This window comes from Canis aureus, chromosome 26, assembly GCF_053574225.1.
Source record: "Canis aureus isolate CA01 chromosome 26, VMU_Caureus_v.1.0, whole genome shotgun sequence".
Taxonomy (NCBI): Eukaryota; Metazoa; Chordata; class Mammalia; order Carnivora; family Canidae; genus Canis; species Canis aureus.
The window spans coordinates 27,984,409-28,001,747 of NC_135636.1; the positions used below are offsets into that span (position 1 = coordinate 27,984,409).

A 17,339-nucleotide genomic window follows, 5' to 3' on the forward strand; every position below is an offset into this window, starting at 1 on the left:
CAAATTTGTCAACCAAAACTAGACACCCAGTTAAGTTTGAATTTCAGATAAACAACAATGAGTAATTTTCGTAAGCACATCCCAAATATTGCAAGAAATATACCAAGCTGTGCTCGCTTCGGCAGCACATATACTAAAATTGGAACGATACAGAGAAGATTAGCATGGCCCCTGTGCAAGGATGACACGCAAATTCGTGAAGCGTTCCATATTTTTTAAAAAGAAAACCATATCTGGGGGCATCACAATGCCAGATTTCAGGTTGTACTACAAAGCTGTGGTCATCAAGACAGTGTGGTACTGGCACAAAAACAGACACATATATCAATGGAACAGAATAGAGAATCCAGAAGTGGACCCTGAACTTTATGGGCAACTAATATTCGATAAAGGAGGAAAGACTATCCATTGGAAGAAAGACAGTCTCTTCAATAAATGGTGCTGGGAAAATTGGACATCCACATGCAGAAGAATGAAACTAGACCACTCTCTTGCACCATACACAAAGATAAACTCAAAATGGATGAAAGATCTAAATGTGAGACAAGATTCCATCAAAATCCTGGAGAAGAACACAGGCAACACCCTTTTTGAACTCGGCCATAGTAACTTCTTGCAAGATACATCCACGAAGGCAAAAGAAACAAAAGCAAAAATGAACTATTGGGACTTCATCAAGATAAGAAGCTTTTGCACAGCAAAGGATACAGTCAACAAAACTAAAAGACAACCTACAGAATGGGAGAAGATATTTGCAAATGACATATCAGATAAAGGGCTAGTTTCCAAGATCTATAAAGAACTTATTAAACTCAACACCAAAGAAACAAACAATCCAATCATGAAATGGGCAAAAGACATGAACAGAAATCTCACAGAGGAAGACATAGACATGGCCAACATGCACATGAGAAAATGCTCTGCATCACTTGCCATCAGGGAAATACAAATCAAAACCACAATGAGATACCACCTCACACCAGTGAGAATGGGGCAAATTAACAAGGCAGGAAACAACAAATGTTGGAGAGGATGCGGAGAAAAGGGAACCCTCCTACACTGTTGGTGGGAATGTGAACTGGTGCAGCCACTCTGGAAAACTGTGTGGAGGTTCCTCAAACAGTTAAAAATATACCTGCCCTACGACCCAGCAATTGCACTGTTGGGGATTTACCCCAAAGATACAAATGCAATGAAACGCCGGGACACCTGCACCCCGATGTTTATAGCAGCAATGGCCACGATAGCCAAACTGTGGAAGGAGCCTCGGTGTCCAACGAAAGATGAATGGATAAAGAAGATGTGGTTTATGTATACAATGGAATATTACTCAGCTATTAGAAATGACAAATACCCACCATTTTCTTCAACGTGGATGGAACTGGAGGGTATTATGCTGAGTGAAGTAAGTCAGTCGGAGAAGGACAAACATTATATGTTCTCATTCATTTGGGGAATATAAATAATAGTGAAAGGGAATATAAGGGAAGGGAGAAGAAATGTGTGGGAAATATCAGAAAGGGAGACAGAACGTAAAGACTGCTAACTCTGGGAAACGAACTAGGGGTGGTAGAAGGGGAGGAGGGCGGGGGGTGGGAGTGAATGGGTGACGGGCACTGGGGGTTATTCTGTATGTTAGTAAATTGAACACCAATAAAAAATAAATAAAAAAAATAAATATACCAAGCTAAAAAATTATTCATCTAAAATTCAAATTCAAATCAACTTGTATTTTTTCTGGCCAAAATAATTTTAAAAACTTCCTGTATTTTTTCCGGCAACCTTAACCTACAGGCAAAGATCCTACATATACCCTACAGGCACTTATAACTCCTGCCCTGAACTTCATTCCCCCACAGAAGGGAATTTTTCTGAGCATCTACTTCATGCTAGTGACTTCATGGTACTAGAAGTATCTCTGATAAAGATACCACGTGGAATTTCTGACAAACCCCAATAAGGGAGTCACAGAGAAGACAGCTAAAATTCTGGGTCAAGGCTACACTATCTTCAGCAGCAATCTGTATACTATTAGAAAAACAGCCCCTGACATGTGACTGAGTGCTGGTAGAGAAGGGGCACCTGATCATAGGGCATCATCAAGTGACCCTGTGACCAGAACTTATCATGCACCGGGCATGTTATTCACCAAGTCATAAAATCAGGCAGGACCAACAACAATCCATCATCAGATAGAAGCGGTATGTCTAGTTTGGGCTTAAGAAGATCCAGTGGGCATAATCAAGCTGCATGATGCAGCTCATGTCACCTGTGTTACCTCCTAGTATTGCACCAACACATCTTCAGTTCACACCTACGGCCATAGGAACATTCCCCATTACCAGCTGATGGAGAAAAACCAGAGCTCACAATAGCCCCGCTCAGGGGTGCCATTGGCAAAGCAATGAGAGTAACTCCTCTCCGGGGGCTAAGCTGTAGGCAGCGCACTTGGTCATCCACATTGAGAAAAGAGAAAAATAACCAAATATTTAGTCTCACAGGCTGAGGCAAATGACTTAATAGCTTAGTCAGGAACCTGGAAGAAATAAGATTTAAAGATCGGGTGCACTGAGGCTAATCTAGTTAACTGCCATTGAACATATGACCTGTCAACAGGGACCAACCCCGAGCTCCCGATATGATAGCATCCATTCAGATGGCCGGTTAGCCACTTGGGCCAGCGGAAGCACAGAAGATCAGTGCAATTTCGAATGGATAGTAGAGGAGGGGACTCTGAGTATCAGTCAAGGACTCATAGTGGCAGGGCCTCTAGTTAGTATTGTGAGTTTCCCACAAGCTACGCCTACCTCAGTCTGCTAAGGCAACCATAACAAAATACTACAGACTTGATGGCTTAAACCACAAAGCCAGAAGTCCAAGATCAAGGTGTGGGCAGGATCGGTTCCCCCAAGGCCTCTCCCCTTGGCTCAGAGATGGTTGCCTTCTTAAGGCTGCTTCACATGATTATCCCTCTGTGCCCCTGACACCTCTCTGTGTCTCCTAATCACCTCTTCATCTAAGGACATCAGTCAGATGGGGTCAGGGCCTCCCAATGGCCCCATTTTAACTTAATTGCCTATCTGAAGGCTCTGTCTCCAAATATAGTCAGAGTCTGAGATACTCAGGATTGGGGCTTCAACATAGGAATTTAGGAGGAATATGATTCAGCCCATAACAATGATCACCCAGAATCCTGGAGCAGCCGTGCCTAGAGAGTATGCACTTAAAATGACAAGCAAGGTGAGATGCCTGGGTGGCTCAGTGGTTGAGCATCTGCCTTTGGCTCAGGTCCTGATCCTGGAGTCCTGCATTGAGTTCCCCAGAGGGAGCCTGCTTCTCCCTCTGCCTATGTCTCTGACTTTTTCTGTATGTCTCTCATGAATAAATAAATACAATCTTTGGGGGAAAAAAGAAAGAAAGAAAAAATGAATGACAAGCAAGGCAATCTGAGCGGTGCATGGATGGCCCACCCACACTGGCACTGCCCTGCCCAGATCCTCCTTACTGGGCACCAACCCCCAGCTACAGTCAGCGTTGGCCACTAACGACTCACAGCCACCCCCTTCGCTAGAGAATTGCCTCCATGCCTCAAGATGCTTCCTTCCTTAACAGTGATCAGAGCCTCAGTAGAAATAGCTGGAAGGGACCATGGAGGCATGAGGAGGAAGTGAATTCATGCAGGGGAGGTGCCCATCACTGAACATAAAGGGGAAAAGTTACAGAATGATATGTCCAATGAAATGAAATACTGAAAGTCTATATCTGATGTGGGAAAATCACCAACACATGTTAGCAAAGGATAAGGGGAACAAGGTGCAAAACACAAGGTAATTTGATCCTTCTATGATTCCTGTAAAAGGAGAAGCTCTTTCTGGAAGGATAGATGAGGAAGTGTGTATAGTGATGAAAGCTCCAGGCAATGGAGTGGGTTGAGACAGGAGAATATATATCTGTGCTTCACTCAACATCCTTCTGTAACTGGTGGAATATTATCCCATTCATGTATGACTTTTCCCTCAACATTTCATTATTATAAAAATATTCAAACATACAGGAAATTTGAAATAATTGCATAATAAGCACCTACATGTCTATCACCTAGTTTCAAAATGAACAGTTCACTATGCTTGCCCTATCACCTGTGTGTCCATCCCTCCATCCATCCAAGCATCCTATTTTTGATGCATTTCAAAGCAAATTGCAGATGGCAGTTCGCTTTATCTTTAAACACTTCAGGCTTCGTTTCATTAACTAGAGCTCAACATTTGCTTATGTTTTTTTAACTTTAAGATAAAAGTTATATAGCATGAAATGCACAAATCTTTAAGTCTATTTATGTATCTTCTTAAAATCTGTTTCTTAAATTAAAAAAAGAAAGTGCAGCTACTAGCATCCATTGATCCATTCTCAGTCAGCACTTATGGAGCCCCTACTGCACCACACAGTGTGGCAGGGTGCTGGGGTGACACAGTGGACGTGACAAAGTTGTAGTGCCCATGAGCTCATCGTCCAGGGTGGGCGACATACATTCAGCACATAAATGAATAAGTAGAAAGGATCACCTAAGGCCGTAATGGGAGCTGTGAAGGCCAGAAAGTGCAAGGATGTAATGCAGAGAGCTTGGGGCTGTGAGTGGAAAGAGCAGGAATAAAATGCCAAAAGGCCCATAGGTGGGGGCCAGGTGAGCAGATGCCTGAGTGGTGAGAAGATGCACAGACACCCGAGCTTCTTTGACACATCCTATCCTGGCTGTTTTCTGGGGCAAGCCTCCCGGCCTCCCTAGGCCTCGGTTCTCTGGCCTGTGTCACAGGGCCAGAGATCTTTCCCTGTGGGGTTGTTGGGTGGGGAGCTGCTGCGCTGCCCCTCGGGCCAGCACCCGGACACACACGGCGCCCCCTGCCCCTGGTAGTGCTGTTAAATGCACCCCAAGCCCCTGTGTAGCCACCTCTGCACTCGATGCTGGAAACACAGGAATGAGTCAGACGGGTGTCTTCTCTCGTGGAGTTGCCAGTCTGGAGGGTGAAGCGACTACAGAAAGGGGTGATCAGAGCTGCAGGAGAAACAGCTGGAAAGCATCTTCTTGGCACTGGGGAGGAAATGACTTCCTCTCATGAGCTGTCCAGGACAGTCTCAGGAAGGAGGTGACACGGCAGGTCTAAAAAGACAATTGGGAAGTCATCAGGTGAGCAAGGGTAGGAGCATGTTCCAGGCTGGAGAACCAGTCACATGAAAGCAGAGAAAAATGAACTGACCTGATCCATGCAGGAAAAACACATGCTCAGGTGAACATAGTAGGAAAATTAAAGGGGAGGCTGGCCAGGGAAGGTCAGGACCTCGGAGGACTCAGGGCTGAGGCTGAGAGCTGGACTTTCTCCCAAGAGCTATACCAAGCCAGGGACACACTTTAGGGAAAGATGGTATCAACACCATCCACCAGAAAGACTAAAAGGAAAAGGACTGACCGCACCACATGCTGGTGCCAGAGTAGAGCCACCAGAATTCTCACATGCTGCAGGTAGAAATGTAAAATGACACTAATGTTACAGGAGGGCAGATGGGTCTAGCTATGGCTAACCATGCAGACGGCAAATTTGAGGGGGCTAGGCCTAACCCCGGGGAGGCCAGCGAGGAGGTTGCTGCAACTAGTCACCCCAAGCAAGAAATGGTGGGGCCAGAGGTGAGGCCAGGCCATGGAGGGGAGAGCAGGCCAGAGACACCGTTGGTGGGGGCAGAGACTCAGGAGGCAAGAGGAGGCAGTGAAGAATGAGTGGAAATAGGCCAGAAGCCAGGCTCTCTGTGCAAGGAAAGTCTGAAATGGCCTCTCCCAGGGGAGAAGCAGGGTGGGAAGCAGGGGTGGGGTGGGGTGAGGCAGTGCATCCTGAATATAGCTTTCCAACCCAGTGATGCCCCCACCTTCAGGTGGGTCTGCTGGTTCTCCTTTCTCCTCTCCCGGAGGCCGGGTGACTAAGTGAGTAAATGTTAGCCCAGGAACCTAATCCCACGTGGGCGACTTCGAGCGAGGTGCCTGGTGGGCCCCCCTGCTTCCCTCCTGGGCCCCAGGATATCGAGATAAGCAAAATAAGTGAAGGAGATTAAGAGGGACAAACTTACAGTTACAAAATAAATAAGTCATGGTGATAAAAGATACAGCCTAAGGAATATAGTCAATAATCTTGTAATAAAATTGTATGGTGACAGATGATAACCACATTCATGGTAAGGCATTGTGTAATGTAGGAAAATGCTGAATCACTGTGTTGTACACCTGAAACTGATATTCTCTGTCAACCATACTTCCATTTTTAAAAAGTGAAAAAAAATGTTCCATAGAAACTATATTCACAATAATCCTGAACTGGAGACAGCCAAATAGGAGGGAGAATGAAGACACAGATGGCACATCCATACAGTCTTGTGCATCCAGAAAAAGGACCAACCTACCAGTGGCTGCAACACGTGGATGAGTATCAGAAATGCTAGGCTGAGCGAAAGAGACACAGTAGAGTACACACTGTATGTTCCATTTATGTGAAGACCAAGAACAGACAAAAGTAAGTTAAGATGGTTTAAAAGAAAAATCATAACCTACCCCCGTGGGGGCTCAGGGGAATTGGCTACAGGGCATAAGGGAAATTTTGGGGGTGATGGTGAAATTCTGCATCGTGAAAGGGGTTTGGGTTATAGAGATACATGTATTTGTCAAATCTCAGGAAATGGACATGGAAGATCTATGCTTTTCATTATATGCTAGAATGTTTTCCACTGTAGCCCACAGACTAGGCAGTCCCCATGATCTCTTTAATGATTCCAGAGAATTCTCTGGCTAAAGATTGGTGCCACACCTGCTGGCCACTGCTGACCATTTAATCAAAAGTAATATTCCTACTGGGGCGCCTGAGTGATCAGTTGGTTAAGGGTCTGACTCTTGATTTCAGCTCAGGTCATGATCTCAGGGTCATGGGATCGAGCCCAACATTGGGCTCTGTGTTGTGTGTGGAGCCTGCTTGAGATTCTCTCTCTCCCTCTCCCTTTGTCTCTCCTCCCCACCCCCACCTCACTCAGTTCTCTCTCTTAAAAAAAGAAAGGAAGAAAGAAAGAAAAAGAAAGAAAGAAAGAAGAAAAAGAAAGAAAGAAAGAAAAAAAAGAAAGAAAGAAAGAAAGAAAGAAAGAAAGAAAGAAAGAAAGAAAGAAAGAAAGAAAAAGAAAAAATATATTCATACTGTACTTAACATTTTTCTAGGTCTTTCTGTGTGTGCCCTGTTCCTTAAGGGCTGTGATAATCGAGCTAGAGACAGCAGGTGCCTATCAGTCTGGGCCTGTCTGCTCTGAATAGTCAGTTCCACTGTGATCCTCAGACCCTTCTAGCCTCTAGTTACCTCGGTGATGTGATCATCAACCTTTTTGGAGACAGACTCAGGGAGCCAATCTTGGAGCCAGGGCAGATGTGACACCCACTTTCCCACGAGCACACAACTTTGACTTTGTTGGGTTGAACTTGGGGGCGTCATGGAGGAAACAGCTGGTGTTGGATGAACTCTTCCTCCTAGCTGAAAGCCCATTACAAACAAACGTCAGACCCTAGGTAATGACATACATGCCGAAGTACTTAGTGGGAAGGGGAATGACACCAGCAACTTATGAAACACATCTAACAAATAAGATGGATGGGCAGGATTTCCATGGTGGATAGTCGCTGTCATCTGTAAAACTAACTTTGCTTGTGTTTGAAAATTTTCATAAGAAAATGTTATGAGGAGGGGCATATGGGTCTAGCTATGGCTAACCATGCAGACGGCAAATTTGAGGGGGCTAGGCCAAACCCCAGGGAGGCCAGCGAGGAGGTTGCTGCAACTAGTCACCCCAAGCAAGAAATGGTGGGGCCAGAGGTGAGGCCAGGCCATGGAGGGGAGAGCAGGCCAGAGACACCGTTGGTGGGGGCAGAGACTCAGGAGGCAAGAGGAGGCAGTGAAGAATGAGTGGAAATAGGCCAGAAGCCAGGCTCTCTGTGCAAGGAAAGTCTGGAATGGCCTCTCCCAGGGGAGAAGCAGGGTGGGAAGCAGGGGTGGGGTGGGGTGAGGCAGTGCATCCTGAATATAGCTTTCCAACCCAGTGATGCCCCCACCTTCAGGTGGGTCTGCTGGTTCTCCTTTCTCCTCTCCCGGAGGCCGGGTGACTAAGTGAGTAAATGTTAGCCCAGAAACCTAATCCCACGTGGGTGACTTTGAGCGAGGTGCCTGGTGGACCCCCCTGCTTCCCTCCTGGGCCCCAGGATGCCAAGATAAACAAAGAGCAAGCTTCTGTCAGTTCAGAGAGATTGTGAGTCCAGAAAAGCTGCAAAGATGTTCAAGAATTCGCTTTGTTTGAGTTTTAGAGCCTCTGCTGGTACCAATGGACACAATTGCCACGTGGTAAGACATTTGTAATGTGGCTTGCTCACACTCAGAAAGTGCTCCAAAGCACTTCTTGTTACATGATAGATAGCTTGGTGTGGGTCTTCCAGAAGCCGGGCTGCCTCCCACACCATCAATGGGAATGACAAAGTCATTCACCTTTTTATTTTTTCTTAAACCTTCCAATATGAAGGGCTGAGCAGAATGCTGGAACACCTTCAATACCTCTCCAACCACTGGGCACTCTCTCCAGGCACCCTTAGCAGGCAACATGGCTGGCCAGAGTTCCACAACATGTTTCTGTTTGTTTTCACTGTGACTTTAGAAAAAATATGTCGCCTCTCTGAAGGGGACTCATCCAAAGCTTATCTGAAAAATGAGGATAAAACCGTGCCTACCACCAGGCATTGGTGTGGGGTTACATCATTAAATTGGTTAATAATGCAAGCAAACAGTGCATAAGTGCTCATTAAACTTACCTATAGCCATTAATATTCTCTGGAGCTGCTATCGTGTTGTGACGTCTGCTTTATGGGAAGCAGTGTTGGTTTTTCACTTTGGGTAGTGTTCTACAGTATCCTGTCAGAAATAGAAAATCTAACGTGATTTCACTTACCAAAATGCCTGTTGAGTAAATAGTAATCCTAGCCATTGGCAGATAGTGCAAACTGTGAAGGCAGGTGTGGAAGGCATGTGAGGACGTACCCAAACAACAGGCCTGTGGGAGATGGTGGCTGAAAGACTGAGCATGAGTTTCGGAGTCGGATGGACCAGAGTTCAGATCCTGACCTCTTGTCCCAGTACTTGTGTGACCTTGAGCAAGTCATCCTGCCTGCCTCCACCTCCATCTCCTTCTCTGTACAACAAGGGGAGTAGTAGCAAACTGAATGGCTAGAGGCTCAGTCTGGCGGGTAGTGAGCACTCGGAAATGGTAGGGCCATTCCTGTCCATACCTCAGGCAGCCCCTCCTTCCATATATAATCAGCCCCCCAAATTGTGTTCCAAAGTCAAGCATGTGAAATGTGGAAGTAGAACAAGGGGAGATTTACCTGGTGTGTGTGTGTGTGTGTGTGTGTGTGTGTGTGTGTGTGGTGTTGGGGGAGGTCATCGAGTTCCCAGGATGCTAAAACCACCCCAACCCTCATGAAACTCTGATGGTATAGTTCCAGCATTCTACAGCTGTCTTTATTTTTTTGTTCTCTGTCCTGGTGACTGAGACAAATGAGCGTTATGTTTTTTTATAGTTCCTTGTCCGTTTCTGGCTCACTGACTCCCCAGGAGAATGTGAGCCCCAGAAAGGCAGGGGATAGTCTGTTTGCTCCCAGAACTGTGCCCCCACATAGAGGATGTGTAATGCAGTTACCTGGCAGTCAGCTGACCTGCTGGCCGACTGTGTCTGTCTGTCCCACTGGTCCTGAGCTAGTGAAGAGAATGAGGGAGTCAGGAAGAAATATTTGAGGTCAGACCCCTAAACTGCACAGCCACCCCCAGCCCAGCAAGTCTCCATCAACAGGTGTAGGCACCTCCCTGGGTCTGCCCAGGGCAGCCAAGGAGCCTTCCCGCATCCTCCTGGGGCCACGCCTGAGAATCTGTCTCTGACGATGACTGCTTGGGGGAAGACAAGGCTGACCCTCTGAGCCCCCCAAACTGAGTCTCCCCTTTTGCATATTCAGCTGCTCCCAGAAGTCTGATTCAGGGGCCCCCATCTCCTAGGCAACCCCCATTTTCCAGCTTATATACACACACACAGCCAGACCCTATTTCTAAGGAAATTGGAAATTTCAGATGGAAATTCCAAAAGACAGTTTTCATAACATCCCCAACTTGTAAAAGCACGTGGTTTTTCCTTTATCAAGTTAGAGCTACACAATGTCCATAATAATGACTACAATAATTGTAATAGAAATCTTAATGTTGGGTGCCTGGGTGGCTCAGTGAGTTAAGCATCTGCCTTCAGCTCAGGTCATGATAATGTGGTCCTGGGGTCAAGTCCTGCATCTGGCTCCCAGCTTCATGAGGAGCCTGCTTCTCCCTCTGCCTCCCTCTCTCTGTCTCTCATTAATAAATAAATAAATATATCAAGGAAAAAAGAGAAAGGAAGAAAGGAAAAAAGGGAGAAAGAAAGAAAGAAAGAAAGAAAGAAAGAAGAAAGAAAAGAAAGAGAGAAAAAGAAAGAAAAAAGAAAGAAAGAAAGAAAGAAAGAAAGAAAGAAAGAAAGAAAGAAAGAAAGAAAGAAAAAAAGAAAGAAAGAAAAATTCTTAATGTTAAGAGTGCCCTCAGGTGGGTGGTCCTGGCCTGGCTTGAAGTTAGCGCTTGTCAATCAGGCACACACTGTCACAAGCTCATCTTCCCAGCAGCACTGCCATCTAGGGTAGTAAAAGAGTCCACAAGGTGCTAGAACAGGGCCTGCAAAGGGGGTGAGCGCTTATATGGTAGGGGGGTTCCCATCAACGCCCACTGCTGAGCCAAAGTCAGCCACCACTCAGTGACGAGGGCAGGGCCACTCTGGCCGCACATTGGCCAAGGCCACACGTGTGCAGCGGGGTATCCCTTCTCAAGTGCCCAACACTTGTGCTCTCCAAAGGGCTCCCCAGCTCCCTCCTGGTCCTCTGAGATGGCACACAAGAGATGGACAGAGACAGGGACAGAAAGAGACTGAGAGAAGAGGACAGAACAAAGAGACAACATACAGAAACCAACTTGTGTGTGTATGTGTGTGTGTGTATGTGTGTGTGAGAGAGAGAGAGAGAGAGAGAGAGAGAGAGAGAGACAGCTGGAGCCAGAGGGCTCAGACAAGCAGGGTCCCGGAGGCCAGGCTTCAGAGGGCAGACCAGACTGTCCCCCTGCACAAGGGGGCTCCACAGCAGCCTGCGGCATTCAGGGGTGTGCCAAGGGGCTCCCAGGACCCCAGCCCCACTTCACCTCCAACCTAAGGTCTGGTTTCCGGATCAGATGGCCCCAGCCCACTTCCCTGTCACCTGTTCCATCACAAGGCTTCGATGAGCCCCCAAACCCACTCTTTCCAAAACCCACCTCCATCTCTTCCCCTCCTCTAGAAAGCTCTCCCCTCTTAGCCCTCATTATCAGCCTCGCACTCTTATCCCTGAAGCCCAGATGAAATGTCACCCCTTCCATGAAGCCTTCCTTGATCTACCCTCCTCCCCAGTGGGGCAGCACATGCCCTCTGTGCTGTTGGCACTGTCACACACTAGGTGGGTGTGGACCCCCATCACAGAGCTGACCCCCCCCACCTGCTCTACCGTTTGACACCCTTTGCCTGCGTCCCACACTCCAGCCCTGATGACAAGCCCTGTGCTGACCTCTGTCACAGACAGCACTTGCCATGACAGGCCAGGGCTCACTTCACTTGCAGCACCATCGCCCGTGGGCTTCGCCTTCCTAGAGCACTTCCCAACACCTAGCTGACCTCCACCCTACGTCACGCTGCTGCTGCCGTAGTCAGTGGGGTGGGAGTCACGGAGCTTGGCCCTTTGCCCTCTGCCTGCGATGACCCTGATTGTGACCCGAAGCCTGAGCTAGAAGTCTGGCTTAGCTAGTGTGTGTTTGCACTGAATCTGACCTATTCCTGTCCCACAAAAGAGGGATTATGCTCAAGAGGTTGCTGTGGTGGTTCCGGGAGGAGCATGACTGGGCTTTTGTTGCAGAGGTGATCTCTCTGTCCCATCGCTGGCCAGCCCTGTGCCCTGCCTCCCCGGAATCCTTAGCGGCGGGGGCTGTGGGCAGCCCTGGGAAAGGAATGGGGCTTCCTTTCCAGAAAGATCTGCCCAACCTTTATTTACTCATTTTCAAGCCATTTCATGGAGCTGTTTGCTGATCAAAAAATGCATTCAGTGTAAAAATTTTTTAAATTCTGAAAACACAAAGAAGATGGTACAAGTCACCTGTGATGACACTTGCAAGAAACAAGTATTGTTACCCTTTTGGTGAAGTTCCTTCCGGTATTTTTTCTAGATGAAAAAAAAAAAACATTTGGTGGGTGGGTCGGGGTTGGTGCCTGGATGGCTCAGTCAGTTAGGCATCTGCCTTCAGCTCAGGTCATTATCCTGGGGTCCTAGGATCAAGGCCTGCATTGGACTCCTTGTTTGGTGGGACACCTGCTTCTCCCTCTGTCTTGTTTGTGCTCTCTCTCTCTCTAATAGATAAATAAAATCTTTCAAAAAGAAAAAAGAAGAAGCTTTCCTTTTTTCTTTTTCTTTTTTTCTTTTTTCCTTTTTTCACTTGCTAAGAGCCTTCAATTAGTTTCTTTACAATGTTTTGTGACAGTTGCCTGGTGGCCCACAATTTATTTGTTGAGTCCCCTGTTGCTGGACATTTAGACTTGGTCCCACTTCGAGCTGTTACACAGAATGCTCTCCTGGACAGCCTAACTGTTCATCTTGCCTGCACCACTGGATGATTCCATCAAACAGAACCTACACAGGCCCTGGGTCATTGGGCATGAGCCTTCCTGAGAACAATTGTGCCCTTAGGGACAGGCCATTCCTCGCTGCTTATGTACTGAACTCCATCCACTGTAAGCAAAGGTTGTGAGAGCCAGCCTGACCCACAGCATCCAGGAGCCCAACATCCTTACCTAACAGCTGCGGAGACCGAGGCCCAGAGATAAGAACCGATTTGTCCTAAAGCATTAGCAAACTCCATGTTGTCTAGATAGTTTCTCCTCGCTCTGTTATCTCTTTGATGTTTTGCAAAGGAATACAAAATCTTCAACAAGAATGCAGGTGGGATGCAGCAAGGATCAGCATCTGTACAGCTTATGGTAGACATTGCTACTCAATCATCACGCTCTTCTGCTGAGTCCAGACCCTTGAGGACTCCAACAGCTGTTACCGGGCAACAGAACTGGCACAAGGGGTGAAATCTTTCTGCCATTCTGGTGGCATCTTTGGTGCCAACAAAGAGTCTTTTTAAAAAGAGGATCTGAGCCCACGTAAGTGAATTCTTCAAGGAGGCTTCCTTCTCATCTTCTGAGACAGTAACAGTGTGTAAGTCCTCCGAATTTTCATCTGTCCAGCCTGGCCATGTTCTCAGAGACACACAGGACCATGGACTTCTTTTTCTTAAGATTTTATTTATTCACAAGAGACACAGAGAGAGACAGAAACATAGGCAGAGGGAGAAGCGGGCTCCCCACGGGGAGCCCAATGCAGGACTTGATCCCAGGACCCCAGGATCACGACCTGAGCTGAAGGCAGATGCTCAACTCCTGCCACCCAGGTGCCCAGGACCATGGACTGCTCAGAAAAGGATGCTCTGTCCCAGCTGCAGGCAATAGGGTGGGCGGGGACAAGGGACCAAGTCACAAGCTCCACAGTCAGAACTGGGTCCAAGCACTGACTCCACGTTTTATAGCTTGTGGAGCCTTGGATATATCACTTCCTTTTTCCAAGAACCCCTGCTCAACTGGAAAATGGGGGTGGTAATACTCATAGTTTCTTCTCTCTGGGCCTCAGTTTGGTTATTAGAATGGATGTGGCCTTTTCTACTCTGACACTTTGCTGTGTCTGTGTGTCTGATTTAACTCTCTTTGATTTCACTCTCTCCCTACCCCTAGGCTTCTCTGGACTGGCTTAGTTTGGGCAGGGGAGGAGAGGTCGTGCTCGTTCTCTCTCTCTCTCTCTCTCTCACATACACACACACACACACACACACACACACACACACCCTTTACCCTCTCTCTTTGGCTGCATCCAGGGATGGAGCACAGGCAGAAAGGAGAGGGAAAGGGAGCAGATTTCCCTTGGCTGATAACATTGCAAGATGGCTCTCTAGTCTCTGGGGAACCAAAAAATGTTTAGAGCTCTCATGGGCACCTTCCTGGGGATTTGCAAACCTTCCTGCAGCCTCTCAAGCTGCAACCCCAGACAAGGGCAGAGCTCCTCTGATGGCTGACCACCCTGCATGCCACTCCAGCCCCTGGCTCTCTGGAACTCTTTCCTCACCTGTCCAGGGGATAGTGTTGCAAAAGACTTAAATCAGCCCCAGACCAGTTCTCTGTCCTACAGTGTTCTTGGAAAAACATACACACAAACTTTGACCCTGTCCATAGCCATCATTTTCCTCAGAAGCAACTCTGTCCACTATGACTTCAGCTCATCAACCTCTCTCTCTCAGGTGAAAGATAGAATCCAGTCCATTGCCTGACCCACTCCAGGGGACATATCCCTCAAGCCCCTAAATGGTCCCTGGAAGGCCCCTTTCCTCTAGGGCCACAGTAGGGGCAGACACCCCCGCTCTAGTCAATGGGAGAGTGAGTGGAAGGACCAGGGCTGTAGCTGTCTCGTAAGAAATATCTTCACTGGGGGCACCTGGGTGGCTCAGTCAGTTGGGCATGATCTCAGCTCAGGTCTTGATCTCGGGGTCGTGAGTTCAAACCCCACATTGGGTTCTGCACTGGGTGTGGAATCTACTTTTTAAAAAAATCTTCCCAGACCTTCCTTCTTTGCCCTCATGATCCTTTATCACCTCAATCTTGGTCAGAAGCCTTCACATGGCAGATCCGAGGGTGGTGCAACAGGTTCTTGGCTATCTGCTTGCACTGTGGTCTGGCCCCTCTTCTTGATATATAGCATCATCTGTGGAACTGCGGTGTCTCAGACAACACTTGAGTTTTCAGATTTGAGTGTTAATGAGGACACCCATCAGTGGCAGTCAGAGAGAAGAGCAAGAAGAGCCCTATTTTAGCAAAAGTGGCCAGGAAAGATCTCTCCAAGGTCTTCCTTTCCAAAGAAGGGACACTGAAGCTGAGATTTGGTGAATAAGGAGGAGCCAGGCTGGAAGAGGAGCACTCTTTTGGAAGAAGGCTCAACATGTGGAAAGGCTCTGAGGTAGGAGTGAGAGGAGGGAGGAGCAAAGTGATGAGAGATGAGGGCTGAGAAGGGGGCAGCAGCCAACCATGCAGGACCTTGTAAAGCTTGCATTTTCATACAAGAGCCACAGAGACAATAAATAAAAATATTTTTAATTAAAAATCTTAAAAAAAAAAAAAAAAAAGATAGGAGGCACCTGGGTAGCTCAGTGGTTGAGCATCTGCCTTTGGCTCAGGTCATGATCCCGGGGTCGAGTCCTGCATCAGGCTCCCCACAGAAAGCCTGCTTCTCCCTCTGCCTATGTCTCTGCCTCTCTCTGTGTCTCTCATGAATAAATAAATAAAAATCTTTTTAAAGGAGCCACAGAGGCCTTTGGAGGGTTTTAATAAAGAGAGGTGTGACAAAATCTGAGTAATTTTTTTTAAAGTTAACTCAGGCTGTTGGGTGGAAAGTGGATTTGGGTAGGCAGAACTAAAGGTGGAAAGAGGAAGACCAGAAAAGACACTGGAGTGAATTAATGAATGCATGGATGAATTGATGAATGCATGGATGGATGGGTAGATGGATAAAGTGGACAGCTCTCAAGCCAGAAGAGGACCCAAGCCCCAACAGAGTAAATAGTTGGCACTTTGGGGACCTCCAGGAGGGCACAGAGAAATCAGGTCCAGATGGCACAGAGTAAGGCAGCTTTATGCAGACCCTACTTTCTGAATTAGGCCTTAAAGATCAGTGATGTTAATATTCCAATAATAATGGTAGCATTTACCATCTACTGAATTCTCTGATGTACTGCATATTTCATTATCTTATGTGACCCTCAAAACAGTCCTATTTTATAGCTGAGGAAGCAGAGGCTCAGAGAGAAAAAGTGATTTTCCCACGGCCTCACAGCTGATGAACCAAAGAACAAGGAGTAAACCACATCTGTTGGACTCCGGAGGCTTTCTCCAGTCCTGCTGTCCAGACAGGGCAAGAGGGAGGTTTCAGGGGAGTGAGCGAGGCAAGGCATTCCAGAAACAGGACACAGCACAAGCAAGGCCCTGCGTGCTGGGAAGAGGTGCAGGGGCAGGGATGAAAAGTCCCTCAGCAGTCCAGTAAGGGCACCGAGCGACCCCAGGGACAGGGCTCTGCTGGCTCTGGGCTCCGAGGTGTGCCAGCCCAACAGAGAGCTGTTGTACTTGTTGATCTCAGCAAGTGTAACCGGGGCCAAGAGGCAGGAAGCAGGAGCTGATGCAGGCCCCGGCCCTGGCGCCAGGCTCAGGCACCCACAGAGGGCATTGTCCACGGGCAGCAGGCATAACGAGCCGGGGAGCCCAAGAAGGGGCATTTGCCTCTACGGAGAGGGAGACAGAGATGTGCCCAAGGGACTGGCAAGATCCCCACCAGGATGCCTCCCTGCCTCCTACAGTGCCTCATCTTTAGGTATTTGGTACATTTGCAAACATGGCAGGATGGCAAATGCTCTTGTTTTGTTCCTCTTGACAACTCCAGGAAGGGGAGACTGGCCAGGGCCAGGCCACACACTGAGGGCCTCAGGGCACTCACCGTCCCTCCCTTGTCCCACCCCACTCCCCCCCCCCGCCACACACACACACACACACACACACACACACACACACACACGGACATGGGATTCAACAATGGCCCTCTCAGCTCTGAACCACCAGCCCAGCTTCTAGACTGAGTGGAGGAGCAAGAATGAGTCCCCAGATCACATCAAAAGGCTGTGTTTGCAACCCACCCTCCCGACACTGGCCTGGGGTCACTGGGAAGAAGGACAAAGGATGGTAAAGATCTTGTGGTCCCGACTAGAGAGACTAGGCCCAAGTCCCAGCTCTGGTAGCCCTGGCCACGGGACCCGGGGGCAAGTCAGCCACCTCTCTGAGCCTCAGATGGCCCTGGGAACCCCAGGGCAGGATGCCTGCCCATGAGTGACTTGTGCAGGTTAAGTGAGGCAAGGCTTGCACCCAGGCGGAGTGATGGGGGGCCCAGGGGACCGCTCATTTGTTCCTCTGGGGCACAGTCATGCCTTGTTATTCTTCATTCCACAAGTACTCACTGAGATTCCTGAAGGCAAGGGCAAGGCAAAGCGGGGAAGTAACTATTGCAGAATGAATGA

The 17,339-nt window shown here is 48.0% G+C and overlaps 1 long non-coding RNA gene and 1 other non-coding gene across 4 annotated transcripts in view; one reads left to right on the forward strand and one right to left on the reverse strand.

The window, feature by feature from the left end:
* The window catches only part of LOC144298199 (uncharacterized), a 75,685-nt gene that overhangs the window by 51,503 nt on the left and 6,843 nt on the right, over nt 1-17,339 (reverse strand). The window contains exons 1-5 of one of the 3 annotated variants that reach the window (XR_013365157.1): nt 11,711-12,004; nt 9,754-9,809; nt 8,870-8,969; nt 7,377-7,547; nt 4,946-5,155 (exon numbers count right to left, since the gene is read on the reverse strand). This is a non-coding gene — a long non-coding RNA (uncharacterized LOC144298199). Of the gene's footprint in view, nt 1-4,945; nt 5,156-7,376; nt 7,548-8,869; nt 8,970-9,753; nt 9,810-11,710; nt 12,005-17,339 lie in introns of those variants that run through there. The other 2 variants (XR_013365158.1, XR_013365159.1) reach the window with 2 other exon arrangements.
* LOC144298930 (U6 spliceosomal RNA) lies at nt 110-216 on the forward strand. Its single transcript, XR_013365766.1, has one exon. It is a non-coding gene; the product is annotated as a U6 spliceosomal RNA (small nuclear RNA).